This window comes from Typopeltis vanoorti, chromosome 15 (genome assembly GCF_054136105.1).
Source record: "Typopeltis vanoorti isolate ZY-2024b chromosome 15, IOZ_Tvanoo_1.0, whole genome shotgun sequence".
Classification (NCBI taxonomy): Eukaryota; Metazoa; Arthropoda; class Arachnida; order Uropygi; family Thelyphonidae; genus Typopeltis; species Typopeltis vanoorti.
In genome coordinates this window covers 1,226,303-1,253,920 of record NC_143563.1, presented here as the reverse complement: position 1 = coordinate 1,253,920, position 27,618 = coordinate 1,226,303, and the positions used below count along the sequence as shown (strand labels likewise).

At 34.3% G+C, this 27,618-nt stretch overlaps 1 protein-coding gene across 2 annotated transcripts in view; it reads right to left on the bottom strand.

The window, feature by feature from the left end:
* Positions 1–27,618, bottom strand: part of LOC150098297 (clotting factor B-like) — a 57,452-nt gene that overhangs the window by 17,770 nt on the left and 12,064 nt on the right. The window contains exon 1 of one of the 2 annotated variants that reach the window (XM_090405024.1): positions 14,865–14,989. The exons of the other annotated variant lie outside the window; for it this stretch is intronic. The gene's annotated coding sequence lies outside the window, so the exon portion shown is untranslated. Of the gene's footprint in view, positions 1–14,864; positions 14,990–27,618 lie in introns of those variants that run through there. 2 annotated transcript variants of the gene reach the window in all.

Genomic DNA, 27,618 nt, shown 5'->3' with positions numbered 1-27,618 from the left:
GTGACACAATTCGTTCATTCATACCAGTCTCGGCATGTATCATATTTTTCATGACCCCAGGCAAAATTTTAGCCACGTGCGACGCGTAGTTCTCGTTTGGTAAATATTTAAAATGATCGTGTTCGCATTTTTCATAAAAATGGAGAAAAACAAGTTTCGTGCAGCAATCAAACACTTTTGTTTGAAGAAGTGGACTTTCGCGAAAATCAAATCCGAGTTAGGTGCAGTTCGTGGGGTCTCTGCACCAGCATTAAAGACTATTTACTTTTGGATAAATGCGTTCAAACGTGGTCTTCCGTCCATCGTGGATGAAGCGCGCTCCAGACGCCCAACTGAGGTCATTACGAAGGAAATGATTGACAAAACCCATCGTATCGTTATGGGAGACCGCCGAGTGAAAGTGCGTGAAATCGTAGGCATCTCTACTGAATGGGTGTGTAATGTCCTGCACGAAAAATTGCGCATGAAAAAGCTGCGTGCACGATGAGTGCCGCGATTGTTGACTGTCGATCAAAAACGCATGCGAAAGACATTTCAACGCAGTGTTTGGCGATGTTTAATCCCAATTCGCAGGATTTTTTGCGTCGATTCGTGACTGCAGACGAAACTTGGATCCACCACTACACGCCTGTCCAACAGCAGTCAGAACAGTGGACAATTCCCGGTGAAAGAGCACCGGAAAAAAGGGAAGAGCGTTTTGTTAGCTGGGAAGGTGATGGCCACTGTTTTTTGGGATTCCCAAGGAATTATCATGACAGACTATTTGGAAAAGGGTAAGACAATAACAGGAGTCTATTATGCGTCACTGGTGGACCGTTTAAAAGAAGAACTGAAGAAAAAACGGCCAAGAGTGGCGCACAAAAAAGTGCTCTTTCATCAAGACGATGCACCGTCCCACACATCGGCCGTCGCAATGACAAAATTGAACGAATTGAGGTTCGAATCGGTTCCACATCCACCGTATTCTCCCGACTTGGCCCGGTGCGACTTCTAGTTCCCAAACTTAAAAATTCGGCTCGGTGGGAAAAAATTTTCCTTGAACGAGGATGTCATTAAGGCTGTCGATGACTATTTTGCACAATGTGACAAATCCTACTTTTTAGCTGGGATGAAAAAATTGCAAACCCCGCTGAACCAAATGTGTAGACCTCGACGGAGGCTAATGAGAAATAAAGGTCATTGTTTCAAAAAAAAAAATGTGTTTAACTTATTTTTTTACCAAACTTTTCAAACAACCCTCGTAGATATGTAATGTAAATTTAAATGGATTATTAATATCATTATTATTGGATATATCTGTAATTGTATGCACATTCCTGCTCATGCATATGTAAATACTATGAATCAATTTGTAGATGGTTAAAAAATATTAATTTTTTAACGATCTATAAATTTATTCATATTATTATTATTATTATTATTATTATTCCTAACTTACATAGCATGTGTATTTATCTGAAAATGTATTTTTGTACTAAACTGAAAATATGATATGCGATTTGCAGAAATGTAGTCGGAGTGATAACACGTTTTTAAACTTTAAAAATAAAAGTGCACCTTTTACGTAATCATATCATATGATTTGGGCAACTGTGAACTAGAATTGCAAACCATTACTCTGTGTGTTATTATTATTCTTTTATACGAATCGTACATCGTGCAAATTATAAGGATGTATGTTAATTGTAATCTGAATGAATCACATACAGGAATCTAGAGTATTAGAACCTAAATTTTATATAATACGCATACGTAAACACAATATACAGATCCCCAGATAATAATCCGCTCAGCTTTCTTCATGAGTTAGAAGCATGGCTAATCGGCATCGAACCCCGTACAACACACAGGCTCATCCTAATAGGAGACATTAACATAAATACTCTTGACCACGCTTCTTCAACCACTAGCACATATCTTGATATACTAAGTCAGTACAACATAAATCCTACCATTAACTCCCCAACAAGAGAAGAAATACTCAATAACACACTAACACAATCATGCATTGATCATATCAACATACGGGCTCCCATCCATACATATACATCATCAGTAATTAACGTAAAAATTGTCGATCACTACTTTGTCTCAACTTCGTTTTATTACGTTACCTACCCCCCCCCTCCCACCACCACAAAAGTCGGCAAAACTCGATCATACTAAAGAGCATTGTCGATAACCATGTAAAAATACAGACTGGAATTCCCTACTTAAAATAAATGATCCTGTAACATTATACGAGAATTTTCAACTAAAGTCACAGAAATATACAAAAAAGCAACAAAGCTTACACAAACGAGGCGACAAACAGACAACAATCCATGGATAAATGACGACATACTAAATACTATTACTGTAAAAGAAAATCTATGGAAAAAACTTAAAAAGTCACCCAGTAACACACATTTACAAACCTTATACAAAAACACAAGAAATAAACTAACAACAAAAATTCGTAGGGCAAAAAGACGCTACTACTTCCAAAAATTCATGGAATATAACGACAACATTAAGCAAACATGAGCTACACTCAACGAATTAATAACCCGAAAAAAGAAAACTTCAGCACAAGATTTTATTGCAAAAAGCTTCGGTCAGGACACAAACCAAGAGGAACTAGCAACTCATTCAACCATGCTTTCACAAACAACATCACACAACTCAAAAAAGACAAACTACCAACTATCAACAAAAAACTACCGACACAAAATCAACAACAAACGATGTATTTTCCACTCGTAACAAAACAGGAACTGAAAGAGGCAATCCTACAACTAAAACCGAAGACCACTCCAGGAATAGACAAAATAAGACTCACAGACCTTATAACACACTTTGAACAAATAAATCCAATACTTTTGAAACTCGTGAACATAATATTCGACACAGGCATTATTCCACAACAACTAAAAACTGCAGTAATTACGCCAATATACAAACATGGCAAAAGAAACGATACTCAGAACTACAGACAAATAGCTACACTACCAGTCATCTCGAAAATTCTAGAAAAAATAACACACACCAGACTACAGAACTATTTACAGAAGTACATCATCTCACAAAACCAATACGGCTTTCAGAAAACAAAAATCACCATCACTTTATTAGAAGACATCGCCGACACAATAAACAATGGCTCTCGACAAAAACAAGTACGCCGTCCTTATACTGCTGGGCCTAAACCAAAACATTTGATACACTTAAACATGACATACTACTAACCAAACTATACTCAATAGGTATAAGAGGAACACTGCATACATGGTTCAAGAACTACCTCTCAAACAGAACACAAGTAACAAAATAGGTACATGTCACAGTCGGAGTATACAAGTAAAATACGGTATACTTCAAGGTGCCATATTATCACCCACTCTATTCAACATATACATTAACGATGTTCATAATATATCCATAAGAAGTCAAATATTTCAGTACGCAGATGACACTGCACTACTAGCAATCCTAGACGGCTCTCTGCAAAGCACAACAAGACCTAAATGAAATCACAACATACTTCCACCAAAACTCAATTCTAATCAACGGCACCAAAACACAGATGTTGATAATAAACAACCCAAGAATCATACGCCCCGCATCACTATCGATACACTGTCACACAGACCGCTGCATTAACAACAAAAAAACCTGCCAATGTTCCGAAATCAAACCTGTAACACACGCAAAATACCTCGGTCTCTATATAGATTCCCACCTTAAATGGACAAAACATATAGAATACCTACACATCAGACTCCGGATCATCGCATCAAAACTCTTCCAAGTTAAAGACATTATTCCACCAAACATAAAAAAACTCGTATATCACGGTACCTGCGAATCCCTACTCAGATACGGAATAACAGTCTATGCAAACACATCATATTACATTACACAGGAAAATCGTGTCAACAGTGATCTGGACACGCAACAACCAATATCCGACAAGCACATGGCGATACACAGAATACTGAGCATAAAAAAATTGAAACACTACATGACATTAACATTACTTCAACATCACCTATCGAAACAACAGAGACACATATCGTATAACACGACCCACAATAACTCTCAACATCCCTACACCCTTCAACAATTCATACAGTTCTTTTGTGAGATCACATCAGATACCCACGCAACTCAACAACCTACCAAGAAAGTTAAAACACGTAGATAACTACAGAACATTAAAACACGAACTCTGGAAAATATACCAACAAAGTTAATATAACATTAACACTAATATATACATCACAAATCACCAGCATCCAATGCCAACATCCCATACATAAACAGTAGCAACAACATAAATAGTGAAGCCTAAATCCCACTCTCTTCACAAAAGCTAACCCAAGCTTCGAAGTAGGTGGGATTAACTCGTCTCACTCAACCACGCGTAATCCTTATAACCAAAGAAGCAGATTATGTAATAAAGAAGATACTGAAGATACTGATTATTATGTGATAATATCATTAATATAATACTCTTATGTAACATGAAAAAATAATGTAATAAGTTATTCTTATAATAAAAAAATTATATAAACAAAAAAAATTATTATTCAAAAAAATTCTGAATAATTTTCATTGTTAACATTAGAAGAACACGTGTTGTAAATACATAATATAGAGGCAAAAAAATACTATTAAAAATTTCAGTTGAAATCAGTGTAGAAAATAAAGCACTTTGAGCTGAATTCTGTAAAATTATAAGTTGCAATGTCGCTCAAGATGTTTATTGTATGTGTAAACATTTTAGCAATCAATAAATTACTATTACTATTAAAAATGAATAGAAATTATTATTATTATTATTATTATTATTATTAAAACTGATATTCTGGGAACAACCCACTCTTATGCAGGAAGCACAGACAAAACACAAAATATTTAAGGTGAAACACTTACGCCACTACACAGTCATCTTAAAACACTACTACAGCCCAACATATAGAGTAACCAGAACAACGTATCACATAACAAGACCACAGTCAACAAACTACATAACATATAAGTACAACAATCACCACAGCAAAGCCACCCGAAACTTCTACGTACCTGACATGATAAACAAACTGCCGTTCGACAACAGAAACCTAGGAACATACAGAGAGCTGAAACAGGCACTATATAAACATTATAGCGAGAATGAAAATTAGAGCAATTCCTGTCTCTCTCTCCCCCACCACACATACACACACACACAAACCAAGACAACCCCCCCTCTCAAAAAACTACCACTACAAGACTACCACTACATGTCTAAATCCAATCCTATTTTCACAAAAAAAAAAAAAAAAAAAAAAAGAGTTAAACTGTAATAGCAGTCGAAGTCTTTCAAGCACGTACCAACAAACAGTAAAATCAACACCTGGCTTGTGACCACTATAGGAACACAACCATGAAACCACCACCCTCTGTCATCTATTATCTTCCTCAGATAAGCTCTGCTAAGCTTCGAGGAAGAAAATTACCAATTTGCAAGTATCTGTTATACACACTTGTAATGCGTTATAAATATTATATACATATAATTACTACAGCAACTATGTATGCAATTCATCTGAGACATAAAAAAAAAAAATATTATTATTATTATTATTATTATTATGCCACTGCCTCAGAAACAATAAAACACAGCTTTGCCTGCGACCCCAAATTCCTCAAACAGTTGGCAAACAACTTTAATCAGCACTTCGTGAACTCTGTCCAAAAGCTACAAGAAACAACCTTTCCTCACACATACGAACATTCTCCACTAGGTCCACGAGCAACCCAGTCGATGTGATTCCCTACAGTAACAAAAGAAGAACTATCACTGGCAATTCAACAAATGAACCCTAACAAAGGACCGGGGATAGACGGAATCAGACCAAAAGATATCACGAAACACTCAACCAACCTACTTCATTAAAAGTAGGTTGGTTGAGTAATATTCGAAACAGGACACATACCTGAAACACTGAAGATTGCATTAATCACACCCATACACAAACAGGGAAAAAGAAACATAATAAGTAATTACAGATCCATCGCCACGCTGCCTGTAATCAACCAAATCATGGAGCGCATTGTACATCACAAACTCTCCACATAGGTTGAAAAATTTCAAATCATACCCAAAACACAATATGGCTTTCAAACAGGGGCGAATGCTGCTGGTCTTGAAATTTACGCTTGATCTTGCTATCATTCAGGGAATGAGAGGTGTGATTGAAGTCTGATTAGCGGAATAATCAATTACTGACCATTTAAAAGTAAATATTTAGAAATTTACGTACATTTAATGATACAAATACAACATTTATTTTACAAATGATATTCTATCTTTTTCAATTTAGCTACTTGAATACAAACTCTACCCTGCTGTTCTTTTTTATGAACTGGTCAATAACATCGTCATAAAAAGTTGGTTATAACTTAATTTTACCAAGCAACACACACACTTGTAAAGGTTGGCTGAAGCTCACTGGCTAGAGCAACTTTGACTGCTTATGGCCTGTGTTTAAGAAAGGAGCAGAAATGGCTATGCGCACGCATGAAATCACAGTGCTGCAGCTAGGACCTGGAAGCTTCTACAACCGAGCAAGCCAAGGTAGCTTTGACTAGACGGCAAGCATCGGCCCAATTATTGCCGTGCAAGCTTAAAACGTCTTCTGTCTACAAAAATAAAAGCCTAAATGGAATGCTTATAAATGCATGCATTTATTAACAAATAAATAGTACTTCTTTCTCAATTAATGAGATTGCGCAACCAGCATAGCAAGCATGGAGAATTCGCCACTGCTTTCAAAAGAATAAAGGAACAGCAACACTCCTGGAAGATTTCACAGACCTAAAACACGCTGCATTGGATAAAAACAGAATAACATTAGTGGTCTTCATTGACCTAACAAAAGTATTTGACACACTAACACATAAAACCTTGTTAACGAAACTAACGCATATCGGAATCGGAGGTCGTCTACTCCAATGGTAACCTGTGGAGTACCGCAAGGAGCTGTCATATCTCCCCTTCTATTTAACATATACACAAATGATAAAGCCATCTTCCCCTAAAAAGTAAAATCTTCCAGTACGCAGACGACACGGCCATAGTATCCATTCACAACAATGCAAATATCGCTTACACAAATATGCAACACGACATCAATCAAATCACTAACTGGTTAACCGAAAATGGCATACATATAAACCCTGTAAAAACAAAGCTAATGATATTCAAAAACCCCCAAACCCTGCCCATAGAAACAAAATATCTCACTATCCGACATTCATCCTCCTATACACAAAGCGCTGAACCTAAAATCACAACCATCACACAGGTGAAAACAACACGCTACCTTGGACTTCACTTCGATGCAGATCAAAGTTGCAATAGCCATACAAACTACCTACATACCAAGCTTAGGATAATAGCAAGCAAACTATACAGATTAAAAGACATTGCCCCAACCCACATAAAAATACTAATCTATAAAGCATTATGTGAAAACATTTTAAGATACGCAATCACATCATATGCATTCTGCGCAGACACAGACTTAACAGGTTACAATGGTTGCAAGATAAAATGATAAAACCGATATTCTGGGAACAACCCACTCTTATGCAGGAAGCACGGACAAAACACAAAATATTTAAGGTGAAACACTTATGCCACTACACAGTCATGTTAAAACATTACTACAGCCCAACCTATAGAGTAACCAGAACAACATTTCACATAACAAGACCACAGTCAACAAACTACATAACATATAAGTACAACAATCACCACGGCAAAGCCACCTGAAACTTCTATGTATCTGACATGATAAACAAACTGCCGTTCGACAACAGAAACCTAGGAACTTACAGAGAGCTGAAACAGGCGCTATATAGATATTATAGCGAGAATGAAAATTAGAGCAATTCCTGTTTCTCTCTCTCTCTCTCACTCACTCACACACACACACACACACACACACACACACACACACACACACACACACACACACACACACACACACACACACACACACACACACACGCAAAATATGACAAACCCCACTACAAGGACACAAACAAACACACCATGTCCAAATCCAACCCTACTTGCAAAAAAAGTTAAACTGCGAAATAGCAGTTGAAGTATTTCAAACAACGTACTAAGAAACAGTAATATCAACACCCAGATTGCGACCGGTATAGAAACATAACCAGAAAACCACCGCCATCTATTATCTTCTTCAGATAAGAACTGCAAAGCTTCGAAGAAGAAATCAGAAATGCCTCCCAAAGAAAAGAAACAAAGAAAATTATTATTGCTATTATTATTATTTTACCTCTCTCTCTCTCTCTCTCTCTCTCTCTCTCACACACACACACACACGAAAAGAGAAAATAATACCCGTCCTTCTCCCGTCGTAGTGCGACTCACCAACAGCCTAACAAAAACTACACTTATAAAAGCTAGCAAGATTAAAAATCCAGTAGTAAAGGATCTGAAAGGAGACCACGACAACACCCCAATATACTTGTCTGAATACCTTACTCCACACTATCAGAAAATATTCTACCAAGCAAGGAAAGTAAAAACAGAAAACAATTACCAGTTTATATGGAAAAGAGACAACAAAATATTCCTTAGAAAGACACAAGACTCAAAACCAATCGAAATAAAATCCGTAGATGACCTCAACAGGCTGTCACATTGAAAGGAATATTGACAACTCGTAAAGAAGGACCAGCACCCCAACCAACATGAATGCACACCATCAAGCAGACGTAATCACCCCGGAACATGATAATTGCAACATTCTGAAATCAATATCAGAATGGAAACAACTGACAATCCCCAAAAAAGGACTATCTATTCTCCACATCAACATCAGAAGCATTCAAAAATACTGGCTGACCCTGCAAGCTTATCTGAAGGAAGATATAGACGAAATAGACATTTTAATACTGACTGAAGTATCTACGACAAACGAAGAGGCATCCTCCTACCAAATGCCACACTTCCAACAACACAAACACTGCAGACAAACAAAACGAGGCGGTGGTATAATAATATTTACCAAACATAAACTAGAAGTAACAGAAATAAACTATAAACTAGAATACGCAGAAAACATATGCATCGAAATTAAAAACATCAAACAAGAAAACTCCCTAATATTAAACGCAATATACAGACCACCCAACTTAAGCACCACAAAATTCCTAGAAGAACTAAACAGATGGCTTTCAGCCACGAAAGTAGGCACCTCAAAATACTTGATAATAATAGGAGACATTAATATAAACATTAGGAACATAAATAACAACACAGAACAATACCTAGACCTATTATCGGCATATAACATAACCCCATCCATACAGTCGTATACACGAGAAGAGATAGTCGGAAACACAACAACCTCAACCTGCATTGATCATATAAATATAAGGGCCCCTCCAAACAGCCACACAGCAGCCGTCATAACATGCAAACTAGCAGACCATTATTTCACAGCATTGCAGTTACACACTGAACCAGAACCCATAAAAATCACTGAGACTACAAAACAGTATCATAGCATTGTAAACGAAGCAATAGTAAACGATGAAATCAGAAAAACAGACTGGATGCAGATAGCATCTTTAGACTCTGCTGAAGCTGTATATAATAATCTTAAACTTGCATTTAACAAAATATACAACAAAGCATTAACAAAAATAAAAATACGCCCCCAAACGAAACAAAATCCATGGATAACAGACAACATACTAACAGACATACAAAGAAAAGATGCCCTATGGAAACAACTTAAGAAGTCACCGAACAATATCGCTTTAAAAGCTGAATACAAAAGAAAACGGAATCTCCTAACAACCCAGATTCGAACGGCAAAAAGAAACTATTACAGCAACAAATTAACAACAGCACAGAACGACATAAAGGAAACCTGGCACCTGATTAATGAAATGCTGGACAATATACACAGAACCACTGCCACAGAAACAATAAAAAACAGCTTTGCCTGCGACCCCAAATCCCTCAAACAGTTGGCAAACAACTTTAATCAGCACTTCGTGAACTCTGTCCAAAAGCTACAAGAAACAACCTTTCCTCACAAATACGAACATTCTCCACTAGGTCCACGAGCAACCCAGTCGATGTGGTTCCCCACAGTAACAAAAGAAGAACTATCACTGGCAATTCAACAAATTAATCCTAACAAAGGACCGGGGATAGACGGAATCTGACCAAAAGACATCAAGAAACACTCAACCGACCTACTTCCAGTTATAAAAAAACTGTTAAATAAAATCTTCGAAACGGGACACATACCTGAAACACTGAAGACTGCATTAATCACACCCATACACAAACAGGGAAAAAGAAACATAATAAGTAATTACAGCCCTATCGCCACACTGCCTGTAATCAACCAAATCATGGAGCGCATTGTACATCAGAAACTCTCCACATACGTTGAAAAATTTCAAATCATACCCAAAACACAATATGGCTTTCAAAAAAATAAAGGAACAGCAACACTCCTGGAAGATTTCACAGATCTAATAAACGCTGCATTGGATAAAAACAGAATAACATTAGTGGTATTCATTGACCTAACAAAAGCATTTGACACACTAACACATAAAACCTTGTTAACGAAACTTACCCATATCGGAATTGGAGGTCGTCTATTCCAGTGGTTTAAAGCATACACGAAAAACAGAAAGAAGCACATCACACGTATAGGATCAGCACAAAGCAAAGAGGTACATGTAACCTGTGGAGTACCGCAAAGAGCTGTCCTATCTCCCATTCTATTTAACATATACACACACGACATAAGCCAACTCCCCCTAAAAAGTAAAATCTTCCAGTATGCAGACGACACTGCCATAGTATCCATTCACAACACTGCAAAAATCGCTTACAAAAATATGCAACACGACATCAATCAAATCACTAACTGGTTAACCGAAAATGGCATATATATAAACCCTGGAAAAACAAAGCTAATGATATTCAAAAACCCCCAAATCCTGCCAATAAAAACTAAATATCTCACTATCAAACATTCATCCTCCTATACACAAAGTGCAGAACCTAAAATCACAACCATCACACAGGTGAAAACAACACGCTACCTTGGACTTCCCTTCGATGCAGATCAAAGTTGCAATAGCCATACAAACTACCTACATACCAAGCTTAGGATAATAGCAAGCAAACTATACAGATTAAAAGACATTGCCCCAACCCACATAAAAATACTAATCTATAAAGCATTATGTGAAAACATTTTAAGATATGCAATCACATCATACGCATTCTGCGCAGACTACAGACTTAACAGGCTACAATGGTTGCAAGATAAAATGATAAAACTGATATTCTGGGAACAACCCACTCTTATGCAGGAAGCACAGACAAAACACAAAATATTTAAGGTGAAACAATTACGCCACTACACAGTCATGTTAAAACACTACTACAGCCCAACATATAGAGTAACCAGAACAACATATCAAATAACAAGACCACAGTCAACAAACTACATAACATATAAGTACAACAATCACCACGGCAAAGCCACCCGAAACTTCTACGTACCTGACATGATAAACAAACTGCCGTTCGACAACAGAAACCTAGGAACATACAGAGAGCTGAAACAGGCACTATATAAACATTATAGCGAGAATGAAAATTAGAGCAATTCCTGTTTCTCTCTCCCCCACCACACATACACACACACACAAACCACGACAACCCCCCCCTCTCAAAAAACTACCACTACAAGAACACAAAGAAACAAACACACCATGTCTAAATCCAACCCTATTTGCACAAAAAAAAAAAAAATTAAACTGTAATAGCAGTCGAAGTCTTTCAAGCACGTACCAACAAACAGTAAAATCAACACCTGGCTTGTGACCACTATAGGAACACAACCATGAACCCACCAACCTCTGTCATCTATTATCTTCCTCAAATAAGCTCTGCTAAGCTTCGAGGAAGAAAATTACTAACTTGCAAGTATCTGTTATACACACTTGTAATGCGTTATAAATATTATATACATATAATTACTACAGCAACTATGTATGCAATTCATCTGAGACATAAAAAAAAAAAAAAAAAAAAATTCTGTATAATCCTTATTGTAAATACTGTAAATATTATTATTGTATGTAACTTATACTGAGACATAATAAAATGTAATAAAAAAAAATATATTATTATTATAATCGAATTGTGTGTGTATGCTGCACTACTGCATTGTATCGTGAATTGTGTGCACATTGGTGCCAATCCATATTTAGCTAGTTTAAAAAAATGTATATTCATATTTATAAAATGTACTCTGCATTTTGTATATCGAATTTTCGCACTGTACAGAAAAGATAATATGTTTTTCATTGTGTGTGTGCAGATACTCTGTGTGATAGTAAACCTTATCATTTTCATTGTAAAAACAAAAACAAATAAGTTGTTTATAAAAAAAAAATAATAATAAATAAATAAATAAAAATAATTATTATTATTATTATTATTATATTCTAAATTCAAAAATTCTGTATAAACCTTATTGTAAATATTGTAAATATTATTATTGTATGTAATTTATACTGAGACATAATAAAAAATAAAAATAAATAAATAAAAAAAAATTATTATTATTATTATTATTAAAAAAAAAAATATTGTTGTTATTATTATTATTATGTGATAATATCATTAATATAAAAATAAATGTAATAAAGAAAAAAATAATGTAATAAAACATTATTATTATTAAAAAATTATGTAAGTAATGAGTTTACATTATACGTTTGTAAGAATTAGGAAATATAATATTTTAATTGCGTAAGTGTAAATACTGCGTATAATCACATTCTCAAACTTGGAAAAAAAAAAGTAAACTACAACATGTAATATTATTTAACTTGTGTAACTCTGTAACTATATAACTGTAAATTATTACTGTGATTATTTTAAAAAATAGCAAATACTATGTTATCATCAATATTATCGAAATCTCATTATATGTAGCACTTAGTGATGAATCTTGTAAAATAATATACTGAATGTTACTCAAGATGATAATTATACATATGTAAATATTTGAGAGATCAATAAAAAACATTAATTTAAAAAAAATTATTATTATTATTATTATTATTATTATTATTATTATAAATGTAGTAGCATAATTCAGTTTTCTAGCGGCCTGTAATTCTTGATGGCTTTTTTAATTTTTAATTATTTACCATTTTAATCAGTAGGCTTCCTAATTCCGTTTATGTTGTTAGAGAAAGATGATTTTGTTATTTTACGAAAGTCGAGTGCGAGGGAAAACTTTCCAAGTTTGTGCTGCCATCTATTAATCGTAATTACAGCAACAACAACAACAACAAAAGTAATTTTATATTTAGAGTGAGAAATAAGGAAATACATTATTTTTGAAAACTTCTTCAATAAATAACTGGAGCAAGGACTACACAGAAAGCGATTTTTCAAGCTTTTAACATTTAAGTTCACTTAAAAAATCGGTGGATCTGTAGCCTTGTTCTAAGTATATCGAATTATGATTTATAAAAGAAGAATAAAAAAAATATTTAAAATATTACTGCTACGATGTCCAATACACAATATACCGGCAAATTGGAGAGAGTACGTACTCAATTTACAGATAAAATATTCCATTGGTGGACGGTAGATGGCGTTGTGTTGATGATGGACAGTAGCAATGCGTGTAGGTAGGGCGTTGGTGTAGGATGAAGTAGCGTAGACGGTAGATTGTGGAAGTGCCCTACTTGAGGAGCCCTTGGAGACGCCACGTAGTAATAATTATAATAACAAACCGCTAATCTTTAAGGGGAAAAGAAGCTCAGCCTTGAACAATGCAAATAACAAGCAACAAATCCTTCTCTCGCCTCTTTTCCGCCTATTTGTGGCTTCGTTTCAGAAAATGAACGTGCGAAACAAGCGGCCAAGGCTGAAGCGGATTGAAAAAAGTTGCGCTTCGGTTTCTCGAGTAGCATTTCCTGATCGCTTAGCCGTTTCCCTATCCCCCGTACTAACAATAACACAAACCAGTGTGTTATCTTCTTAGAATCGATTAAACAACATCGAGTCCCGATTTTCTTTTTACGATCTAACAAATCATTTAACTGGCTCGTGTTGTGCAACTCAGGTGCTTGCCGTGCTCACCTCGACGTGCAGTTTTCTTGCGTCACACGATCTCCCTGTGACGTACACCTCGCAAAGGGTCATCCCATTTCCGCTGCAGCCCGGAGCTCTCTCAACCGCTCGTATGGCCACGAACCTGTCCACGATCGGACCGTCTCTGCAGGGGAACTTCCTGTTCTCCCCTTCCCCATTCCTTGCAGATCGGATTTCAAACGAAATCCGATCTGCGAGGAATGGGGAAGGGGAGAGCTGCTTGCGAGCTAAAGAACAAATCTGACTTCAAGTTTGTTTTTTTCCAAGACCAAAAAAAAAAAAAAAAAAAAAGCATAAACTGTGGGGGAATGAAATATTCTAATTGGACTTGAAATTCTTTTGATATCATCCGACAATAAACAGCGGCTCTTTCTCAAAAAAAAAAAACCTTTCCTTTTATGGTTATAAATATAAATATGAAATGATATCAATAAAAATAAATAAGAAATTTCATAAAGATGAACGTGAAAATCGAAGCTGCAAGCTCAAAGAGTAATGTTCGTGACTTCTGTCATGACCCTACTTTCTGAAACCAGCGAACTTCCTAATCGACGTTTAACTTCTTACAAATCAACGTAATGAGAAGTCCATTTCAGCATAGAAATTAGCTTGGAGGGGGGGGGGGAATTAGAGGTTACTTACAAATGGGGTTTTGTCTGCTGTAGACTTCCTTCACGAGCCGCCACGTCCCGAAATCCAACTGCCACCAAGAATGCACATCGCTTGGGGGGACCGCAGTGCTGCTGAAATCGCTGTCGGTGACTTCCGAGCATTTGGTTTTCCCGTCCAGGGCTCTGCCCGCGTGGAGAACGTCATGGGTGGAGCTCTGACTGAGTACGGATGTAGAACCAACGATAAGGAGAAACACAAAGAATTCCCCTTAGCAGTCTGAACAGCATATTTTTTATCGCTCGCACACACGAGTGCCTGCAAGCAGAGCCGACACTAGGGTCTTTGCCGCCAGCATGCAATGTCTATCTAAGCGCCCCTGTAACGATCCGGGCGTGTGGGGTTCTTTTACGATAATAAAAATTTAAATTATTTGAAATTTCTTAAATAAATTTTGACAGAACAGCCACACGTGAGTTCGCTAAATGTAACGAACCGGGGGTGTTGACTAGGCAGGATAATCGTTAAAAACCAGAATATTCAAAAAATTCTCAAAAGTTAAAGCAAATTTTGATAAAGCCACTTCACTTTAATCGTTGAATATAATGATACAGGGATTATGTTCTTCTCACCGACCCGAATCGCTAACAAAATTAAAATGAATTTTAATTAAAGTTAAAATTTATTTGAACTAAAGTTTAAAAAATTCATGCATTTTACTAAATTCTTAGTAAGTTGTAAAAATTCTTTAGTAATTTTTATTTAGTGGAACTATCTTTTAGGAAAATAAATAGATGACAATATAAGAAAAGAATTCAGAAATAATTAGAACATTTAATATAAGTATTCAAAAAATAATATCTGTACAGAATAACAGAAAATAAATTAAATCACATAAATATACTTGAAATTTTTTAAATTAAAATTTTAAGGTTTTTGATTTCATGTTTGCAAAATTAGAAATAATGGTCTTAACGTCTAATCCCGCACATATATCGTTTTCAATAGCTATTAACGCCAAACTAACAAGCTTTTTTTTTGTGACATACTTGTTCTTAAGTAGGTTTTAATCAATTTCAACTTGGAAAAGGAACGTTCTCCGCTCGCTACACTAACTGGTAAGGTTAATAGTATTCTTAAAGCAATTGAAAAGTTAGGGAAAGATAAATTATTGGACACAATAAAATTAAGAATATCGAAAGGGTTTTGAATATTTAAATTATCCTTCCGAAAAATATCCTGGAAAGCACATAACTCGTCATATAGTTCTATTGCATTTACATCCTTATTGTCGACGTCCTTCAAGAGAATCTCTAAATCGTCACAATTTTTTCGTAAATTTTCGTTATTAATTTGTAGTAATCTATACAAGAAATTGAAATTATCATAATATGTCTTTAGTTGTTCAAAACGTTCTATTAACGAACACATTGCAACGTCTAGAAGTGTATAAAACACATTCACTCTAAATTTATCTTCTGGCGATTATGGCGTTTCGTCATGATGCTCGTAGTCAAATTGTCGCGTCTTCTTTTGTCGTCGAACTTCCGTACCAGTTTTAAATTCTTGTTCTCCATCCACCTCTTCACTCAGTTCTTTTGCCGTTTTTAGAACTTCTTTAAAATTTGTATCTGATCGATACTCTTGTAAGAATATTTTTAAGTTTTCGATAGATTCTAAAGCAATTGTAATGTTCATATTTTTGTCTTGAAGCATTTTACTCACAGGGTTTATTCTGTTAAGTAAATCATGCCCAGTTATAAGAGAGCAAATAAATTTGTAGTCCTTTATTTTAGCACATAATGTTTGTGCTTCATGCTGAGTTTCTTTATTAAAATCTTCATTATTTAAAATTTCAAAAAGTGCATTGTAAATTTCTCGTAACTGATATCGTAGAGGGAGGATTGCATTAATTTTACTTTCCCATCGCGTATCTGATGGCTGTTTCGATGTTAATTTTTTTAAAAACTTCAAAAGAATTGCCCAAATTGTAAGAGAATGAAAAGAAATTTTATATTTCTTGAATAATTGCAAAGAAACTAATTGTATCTGCATTCACTTTGGCTGCATCGTTAATGATTAAATTTAGAGTATGAGCAGCACATGGCACGTAAAAAGCTCGAGGATTTTCGTTCAAAAGCAAATTTTGGAGCCCATATTTTTTCCCTTTTATATTTGCCCCATTATCATACCCATGATCTCGCATGTCTTCAATGGGAATGTTCAATTTTTCCAGTTGTTCCATTATTGTTGCACATAAACCACGTCCTGTGGAATCTGATATATCTGCAAAACCTAAAATGTTTTCCCTGATCTTGACAATTCATTGTCACAGGAAATAAAACGAATAATAATGGTCATTTGTTCTGTTTTACTTGCATACCGTGTGCAGTCTAAAATTATGGAATAATATTTAGATTTTCGAATTGATAATAAAATTGTATCCCTAATTGGGTTACTTAAAGTTTCCAATGTTTCATTTTGACTGTCTTTACTCAAATAGTGTACTGTATTGTTTTTGTAGGGCTCTTTCAACATGGTTTTCCATAACGGGATCAAACTTCGCAAACAATTCGACTAATTTTAAAAAATTGCCGTTATTCCTTTCATATAATTTATCAGATAATCCGCGAAAAGCTGAATTTTGGCTACCAAGGAATTTTATAATTTCAATCAAGCGTTCTAAAACACTCGTCCAATGTTTCTTTTCCATTTCACACACGCTTTGAGTCTGGCAATCAATAGTAGTTTTCTTTTTTAAATTTTTATCTAGTTCCTTCCATTTTAAGAAATTTTTCATGTGAGTTAAACTAGTCTCGTGTCTATGCAAAGTTGTACTTACATTTCTCCAATCGTTATAACCTTCTACAACAGCGCTTCCCAAACTGTGGGCCGCGGCCCCCTTGGGGGCCGTAGGTTTTGTTGAGGGGGGCCGTGAAATAATGAAAACAAATTTAAAATGTTTTAAGACTAAGTAGATTTTTCTTATCTTAAAAGAAACGTATTTGACTTTTATTATTTATTATTTCTTTTTTGTTATTTTTTATATTTTAATGGAAAAATTCACACATTGGTGTTGGTTCACAAACTTTGCTTCCTACTAATAATTACTAATATTGCTAACTTTACTAATATTGCTAATATTAGTAAATATTAGCAATATTAGTAAATATTGCTTATTCATATGTTTCATTTCAAAGCAGTGATTAATTGTATTTACTTCGAATGCTCTCCAGGGAAGCTCCAAATCTTCCTGTCCCTTTCATCACGCGTTCGTAATCAGGGACTGTTGATATTGACTTTATATACATATCAAAACTCGTTTTATATTATCACTGTCATCCGAGCTAGTTTTCTGTTACCAATAAAAGTTTCACATATACTTCACACATAAAAAAAAGCTTAAACAAGTTCATGTTGGGAGATAGTAACTTGCTTGCAGTGGTAAACAAACAGCCACTATACTGCAAAGGCAATAAAAACAAGTACTTTTATTATGGCAGTGAATAAGGTCTGAGCAGTCTGTGTATATATTTATCAACAAATAGTGCAATTAGAGACAACTGGGATAAGAGCGACACTAATTAATGAATCACATGTCCCCTCATACAGAAACTATGCTGTATAGACTGAAACAAAACCATATGTTGCATGGGCAAACACAGTATCTAACTAAAAACTGTTGTTATTAATTAGATGTGTGTGTGAGTTCGATTTCCCAAGGCAGCAATAAAATTCAACCGAACGTGTTAAAATTCGTAAAAGTGTTAAAACTAAGTAATATATATATATATATATATATATATATATATATATATATATATATATATATATATATATATATATATATATATATATATATATATAAAATAAGTTTAATGACTATTACCGAGAGAAAAGATGGCAAGATATATTTAACAAGATACTACTAGTTTACTAGTTTCGTTACAAGAACATCATCAGGTATCATACTCAAAGAAATATATAAAAAATTACAGAGACTTAAAATTGTATTAACAGAACAAGTGAAAAACAGTAGCATGTTTGAAAAAATGCAAGTATGAGTTCCAAACAAACGAATACTACGCGCTGTCGCGAGTGCGCCAGTACTGAACAGAAGCAACGTGTGCGTCCGAGAGATTGTAACTCAGGCTGTTGTTGATATGAGAGGAATCTAGAGAAATTTCTCTTGATTCAACAATCTTTCTTTCGAGTTCATCGTAGCACACATGGATATTAGCAGTTTGAGTCCAGTTTACAATGTGCTGGACTCAAACTGCTAATATCCATGTGTGCTACGATTTCATAACTAATTTCATGTTGTTAGTTCTGTGGTGTGCCAGTATCGGTAAGTGGTGCTATTATTTGATCTATTCTATGTTAAAAATTTAACCCTGAGATAGATAAGTGGCTGATAAAAAAATAAATAAAAAATCCCGTGAACAATCAGAAGAAGCAGAAACAGACACAAAAAAGGACAGTATTTCATATTTTACCAGAACAGCCCGTATCGTCTTCAGAACCAAACGGTAAGAGGCAAAAAATGTAATGTATGCATTTGATTTTTGCAGTATTCGCTGTGTACGTTTTATATTGAATATAAATACAATAAATATTATAACAATATATCTCTCTATTACGATTTTTTTTTCGAGGGGGAGCCGTGAAATATTTTAATTTTGCAAAGGGGGCCCTGACATCCAGAAGTTTGGGAAGCACTGTTCTACAAGACTACTTGATTCAGTAGGTGCGAAAAGTTTGCAACAAAAGCAAAAGGGATATATTATATTTTTCTTTTGAACAGGCCCCATTTCAATTAAAACAACTTGTAATTTTTCATCAATATTACCCCGTTCACCTGGATCTTCTAAATTTACAGAGACTACCAATGTGTTAGTTTCGTGGTCAACTACAACTAAATCTTCTCCTAACTGTTTTTCACTTAAATCACGCGTCTTGTTATCTTGTTCAATAGTTGCAATAGTACTTCATGCAACTGGATGATGTGCACGGTTCTTCAACTCTGATTTCTGATGTATCGAGTTGGTTACAATCTGCATCAGAATATTTTAATATTTTAACAAATTTATTAAGAGCCCCAGTTTGTTTCTTAATAGCTGCTTCTTTCGAAGCATGACGCTTACGATTTTGTTCACCAGATAACTTTTTTTAAATTTTTGATTCCAGATAATAATTCCAGAACAAGATAATATTTTATACCCACAAAAAATTATTACACAACACGACACAGAGACGAAATAATAGTCCGCACTGCGTTACTGTCAGTAGCCTACTGAGATGAGTGCTATATTACACAACACGACACAGAGACGAAATAATAGTCTGCACTGCGCTGCTATCAGTAGCCTACTGAGATGTGTACCATATGACTGGTTAATTAGCAACAAATGTTTTGTACGAAAATTCATTTCTGCGCATAAAAACTGTTAACCGTTTCACTTTAGATAGACTGCAGTAGACACAACATTCTGCAGGCAAGTTTAGCCTGCTCTCTCGCTGCAAAATTGTAAACAGCCGGCTGATCAAAGAGACGGCAATATACAATTTTTTTTTTTTTTTATTCGGTGTATCCGGCCTTATTTATTTTAATATTGATCATTCTAAAATTTTTTTTGTTTTTATGATAAAAAGTTTGTTTCTTAAAAATGAACTTATGAACTGTGTCCAGGCAGCAGCGCCCCCTTCGTAGTGGTACCCGCATGCTCTGCATACCAGCTTCTGCCAGCCCTGCCTGCAAGGACAATAAACGCCATCTGTGTGCTATATTTCGTCATCTTGCATGGAGTAAGTGAGTCTGTTGAGATGCTAAATCAGACTGGGAAAAAGGACTTTGCAGTATTATTATTTCATTTATTTCCTAAGGAAGATATCTGTAGAAATGTCTTTCTTGCTTTATCCCCCCCCCAAATAAGACCGAAATTTTATTTATTTTTTCCTGCCCCCATTTTTTTTGCCTATTTCCGTATCGTTTCCACTGGACACGACACGAAAACGACTGAAGGCCCTTCCCAACATCATTGATGGTGTTGGGAAGAAACCTATTACACAACTCTCCGTCACCACCAACTACTTTCATGATTTACCAACGGCAGCAGTATGAGTCTCAATTCTGACAAGATCAAGATAAGATAAGGAATCGTGACGTGATTGGTTGTTCATTTGATGACGTCATTGTGGGAGTGACTTCATGAGATTGGAATTTTTGGAATTTCCCTGGGCATATGTGTCAGTGACATAAGTTCTTGTGTTTTGGTTCACGTATGGAATTATGGGTAATGGTAGAGATAAGGAATCATGTCGTGATTGGAGGTGCACTTCTAACCAGATCAAGATAAGGTAAGGAATCGTGACGTGAATGTTTGTTGTTATCAGATGAATATAAGTGATGTCATTTGTAATTTGTAAAAAAGTGACGTCATTTGCTAGTTGTAAATAAGTGATGTTGTTTCCCACCAATCATGTCGTGATTGGTTGGAAACTTCTGACCAGATCAAGATAAGATAAGGAATCGTTACGTGAATGTTTGTTGTTATAGAGTTTGGAGTGTTTGGAATTTCGCTGGGGCCCTCATCTGTCTGGGACATCACGTGGTGTGTTTGGTTCGCTTAATGCATTGTGGGTGTATTTAGAGATAAGAATCATGACGTTATGTGTTTGGAAATTTCTGGGGAACATATGTATCTCTGTGATATCACATGGTGTTTTAGTTTGGCTATGGAATTGTGGGCGATGTTATTGAGATAAGATATCTTGGAATTTTCCCAGGGTGACACACATTCATCATTGTCGTCATGTTTTGTGTTTGTTGTCTATAGGTGGGTGTACTAATTTTCCAATACATTTTGGGGTATTTCTTTCCTGTTAAAGGGTGGGAATTCTTAGAGTAGAGTAAAGTCAATGGTGGCGGCCTTGTTTAGGGTTTTCTGAATAATTTAATTATATGCTAATGTCACTCAAACATACAGTTTCATTCTTCTATAGATTACTGTACTAATTTTTCAATACATTTTGGGGTATTTCTTTCCTGTTAAAGGGTGGGAATTCTAAGAGCAGAGTTGTGATGGCGGCAATGATTAGGTTTTTCTGAATAATTTAATTATATGCTGGTGTCCCTCAAACACATGCACACACACACACACACACATTAGGCATGAAAAGTTGCTAATATATCCATGTTGATACTCTAATAGTATCCTATGATTATTCTTGTGAAAAAAAAACTATTCAGTAGGTGCTTGGCCGCACGAAGGAAGACTTGGTTTCGAGTCTAGTCGGCGACTAGAGGAAATTTTTCTAAGCCTTTTTTCGACCGGTTCCCGAGTTAGTCGATCTCTGGCACGGGCAAGCAAGTTTTTCCTCCCGGAAACTCGGCTTTTTCGTCCTGTAAATTCAAGAAAATCGACCGTAGAACCCACATTATTTCAGACATTAAATATATTGTGTTAGGGTTAGGGACCACGAGATGGCGGCACATTTGAGCCGTCTCTCTTCACTGAGTACCGCTTAATTAGTGTTAGCCTTGGGCCATCTATCTCTGATTGGTACCAGTGGAGATTGAACTGCCCACTCAGTCTCCAAAGTTAGATAGGGCTAAATGGCCTCGCCTACTCCCCGTATACGGGAATAAAAAGGCATTAGCTGATTTTTTTTTATTAGAATTACGTTTACCAAAATACACGTGCAGTGATTATTGAAATTACAATTATCAGTTGTTATGTTTAAGTTAAAAAAAATTAACTTACATATCTTTCCAGAATGGGAACATCTCGGTACTATCTAGGTTTTCTGAATATTCAAAATTGTTGATTTTTAACATATATTTACAGCACAGAACATAAACACAAGTCTCAAAATGCAGTTGACTTTTTTCATTATAGGTTACTGAGGCTAACATATATTCACAAAAAAAAAAGACTATGGAACTCTGGTTTAATCTGTATGTATTAATCACATCCTGTAATATATGAGTTACGGTATTGTTCAAAAGGTATCATTTCCCACAGTGTTTTCTCAAACACTTACATATGGCTAAGTGATTAGCTTTCACATGATTGTGATCACACATATCCCAAACTTATTCATCTGGGGGGATTGTAATTCTCCTGGTCTTACTTGAGGGTTTGATAATACTTCACACACAACAATCCAATCGTCACCATTTTCATGACTCATATTCTCCCTTTGATGTTTTGCATGGTACTGTCAGTTCGGGGGAAGTATGACTGTTTCTCTAGTGTAAAATTTTTATGACACATATCCTAAAATTATTCATTCCTGATTAAGGATTTTATACAGTTATTGTTTTCAAATAGATGGGTTGTTTTGTTTGATTACAATTTGTGTAGCTAGGAAACTGGAATTTATTTCAAATGAATATTAGTTTTGTAATCTCTCTTATCCGGTGGCCAATTTTGTTGTATGTAGGTGAGAAATCGTGTGTTTAGGTTGGAACTCTTCGTTCCCATGGGATATTATTGCTGTAGTAAATTAATGCTTACATTTATTTTTTTAAAACCAATATTGACTATTAATTTTACCTGCGATTCCTTGTGCTCTTAACCTATTTCTGTGACTGAAATTTATTTATTTTATTCTTTTGCATTAGTAATTTTAAGTAATGGATATGCGACAAACAAGGTTTTGAACTCGCCGTATTGTTTTCTTTTAGAAATTTCTTTTGCCAGCACAACAAATAAATAGTCATTTCTTATTATTTCAAATGAATATTAGCTCTGTAATATATACTTTGTTAATTTCTATGTTACCTTTTATTTGACTGTAATATTATTAACAAAATGTATTTACTGAATCTAACATACAGAAATTAAATAAAGTGAAAACAACAGTTTTTTTTCTTATTCTTCTGATTTTACATTTGTGCTGATGTTCGTAGTGTATGATTTCCCACTGGTGCTTATGTATATTTCATGTGATTTTTCTCCATGTGACATTTCAAAACAAGTTGAATTATTTTTTTACATAGTTCAAATATGTGAAACTCATATCTGTTAGTCTGGGTCAGGCTATTGAGTTCGTTAATGTTTTTTGTTTTTCTCTTTCAATGGTGAGTATGTTTTATATATATGCATGTTGATTTGCTTCACTTGTTATCTATGTGCTACGGATACCTTTTTATTTATACAACAAACTTTTTAAGAGTTTAGTAACTTGATGGGATAAAATATCTAATGTCCCTTTGTAAATAACCATATTCTAACAGTCGTACTTTAAGTACGATTGTTTTTTCTAGTCTATTGGAGGTATCTACATATATAATAAATAAATTGTCACTTTTCAGGTGAAATATTCCCCACTAAAATTCTGCCTATTAATTTAATACCCATTTCCTTTTGTTTCCAAGAGTTGACACAGTTTCATTGAGTGGATTAAAAAAAAAAGTCTGGTTAGTTTGTGGCACGAAATTTTACAAGGAGAAAAAAAAATTTTATGGTCTTACTTAAATTTGTATAACACATCAACGACACCCGATTGTTCATTTAAATTTACACATTTTATTTGAATGAAATATTATTTACAAATTGTATTTAGTGAATCTAACATACAGAAAATAAATAAATAAAGTGAAAAATACAATCTTTTTTTATATTTTTATTTGTTCCTTAATCTTCTTGTTGTTAAATTTGCACTGTTGTTCAAAGGATCTTCCAAGCTTGTGGAATTGCCATCATGAGGTTTTTGACAATGTGACACTCATCTGATAGTTAATTTTCATTTGGTTATTGTTGAGAATTTATTATTGTAGCAAAATTAACGGTTGCATATTTATTTTTTTGAAACCGATACATATACTTCTAAGAATTATTAAAAGCACAAAATCTTTTGTTATGTTTCCAAAAGCATTTAAAAGTACACGTTATGTTTTCACATATTTGGCATCCAATTTCATTTAAATCAAGAACAGGCCTCCGTATTAACCTCGTTAATATTTTTGATTTTTCTCTTCCTTTTGCGAGTAATATTTGATATTTGCATGTTGATTCTATCATCCAATTTCTTTGTTTGTCCAGAGATAGAGAACCAATTTCCCACTTCAGCTGATGGTTATATTTTATTAACCAAGAATTCTGTTTTTTTAACTCTTTCAGGTAATTCTTTCCAACTACAAGGTGATTTTGTCAATGCATATCTTTCCATAAGTCCATCAGAAATACAAATTTCTTTAGGAAATAAATTTGAACTCTTATTCAAAAGAAATTGGCAATCAATTATAGCAAAACTGAAAATTCATATTTTTCACCCCCTGTCAATTTTTCATATTCGTTTTCTTTCATTCTTCTTCTTAGATTACTTCATATGGCACCACAAATAAATAGTTATTTATTTTTATTATTATTATTATTCATACAAACTACCTGCATACCAAGCTTAGGATAATAGCAAGCAAACTATACAGATTAAAAGACATTGCCCCAACCCACATAAAAATACTAATCTATAAAGCATTATGTGAAAACATTTTAAGATATGCAATCACATCATACGCATTCTGCGCAGACTACAGACTTAACAGGCTACAATGGTTGCAAGATAAAATGATAAAACTGATATTCTGGGAACAACCCACTCTTATGCAGGAAGCACAGACAAAACACAAAATATTTAAGGTGAAACACTTATACCACTACACAGTCATATTAAAACACTACTACAGCCCAACATATAGAGTAACCAGAACAACATATCAAATAACAAGACCACAGTCAACAAACTACATAACATATAAGTACAACAATCATCACGGCAAAGCCACCCGAAACTTCTACGTACCTGACATGATAAACAAACTGCCGTTCGACAACAGAAACCTAGGAACATACAGAGAACTGAAACAGGCACTATATAAATATTATAGCGAGAATGAAAATTAGAGCAATTCCTGTTTCTCTCTCCCCCACCACACATACACACACACACAAACCTACGACAACCCCCCCCTCTCAAAAGACTACCACTACAAGAACACAAAGAAACAAACACACCATGTCTAAATCCAACCATATTTGCACAAAAAAAAAAAAAAAAAAAGTTAAACTGTAATAGCAGTCGAAGTCTTTCAAGCACGTACCAACAAACAGTAAAATCAACACCTGGCTTGTGACCACTATAGGAAAACGACCATGAAACCACCACCCTCTGTCATCTATTATCTTCATCAGATAAGCTCTGCTAAGCTTCGAGGAAGAAAATTACTAACTTGCAAGTATCTGTTATACACACTTGTAATGCGTTATAAATATTATATGCATATAATTACTACAGCAACTATGTATGCAATTCATCTGAGACATAAAAAAATAAATAAATAAATAAATAAATAATTCTGTATAATCCTTATTGTAAATACTGTAAATATTATTATTGTATGTAACTTATACTGAGACATAATTAAAAAAAAAATTATTATTATTATTATTATTATTATTATTATTATTATTCACTAAGTGGTTTATGTGCTTGTTTTCATATCCATAGTACTCTTGTCCTTGAAAATATTTATAAATGAGTGCATACCCTTTATTGCAGTTATTTGACTCTGCAAATGCAATTAGGTTTAACACTGAACTGAAAATTAAAATAGCATTTCTTTTCTCCAGTGCAATTTAATAAACGCAGCTATTAAACCCAAAAGTTTGTTGTAATAAGACAAGTAAATATGTGCATGCGCAACAGTGTATGTGTACATGTAGTAAATGGTCGATTTCCATGTACAAGTTGCAATAGCAGTTCCATTAGAATTCTGTCACTGTTTTTCTTGTGCCTTGTTTAATACTTGTTCTATGGTATGACCTTGAAAATGTCTATTTAAGGTTATGATGTCACTAAAGAATGCACACTAGTTTAAAATTATTTATCCTTACTACATTCAAGTGTAATAAAGGTTTTGTCCTTTGTTGTTATTAAAAAAAAAATAAAATAAAAAATTAAAAAATTATTATTATTATTATTATTATTATTATGTATTCTATATTCAAAAATTCTGTATAATCTTTATTGTAAATATTAGAAGAACATGTATTGTAAATACATAATATAAAGGCAAAAAAGTATTTTTAAAAATTTTAATTGAAATCCAATGTTATAAATGTAACACTTTGTGCTGAATTCTGTAAAACTATAAGTTGCAATGTCACTCAAGATGTTTACTGTATGTGTAAATATTTTAGCAGATCAATAAAAATATTAACATATCAAAAAAAAATAAAATTATTATTATTCAAATTAACCCTAGCTTCGAAATAGGTGGGATTAGCCCACCTCATTCAACTAATCCTCATAATCATAGACTGCAAATTATTGTAATGTATATGTCAGTAAGGTGCATAATAATAAATCATGACACTGATATAAAAAAAGTATGTGTATTTATATTAAAAATAAATAAATAAATCAGGTACTCTAAAAAAAAATATTATTATTATTATTATTATTATTATTTCACTGATTATTAGCTCTGCTCATATATTTTATGTTAACTTTCTGTTACAAAATTCTAAACAATTAGAACTTTTCACAAAGAAACATTCAGAGAATTTTGTGGCTCACCTGTTATTTTTACATTACCAAACACAAAACACCACAACACAAAACAGCAGCTGCAGTGGATGAACGATTACCTTAAGTCCAAAGTCACTCGACTCTATGGTTTTTTCTTATAGTACATTTACTATACCCTTCCCTGACCGTTCCTTCCAAAATGAACGTTTTGCGCAGATGACTCAACAATATGTTTTCACATTCTGTTGGAT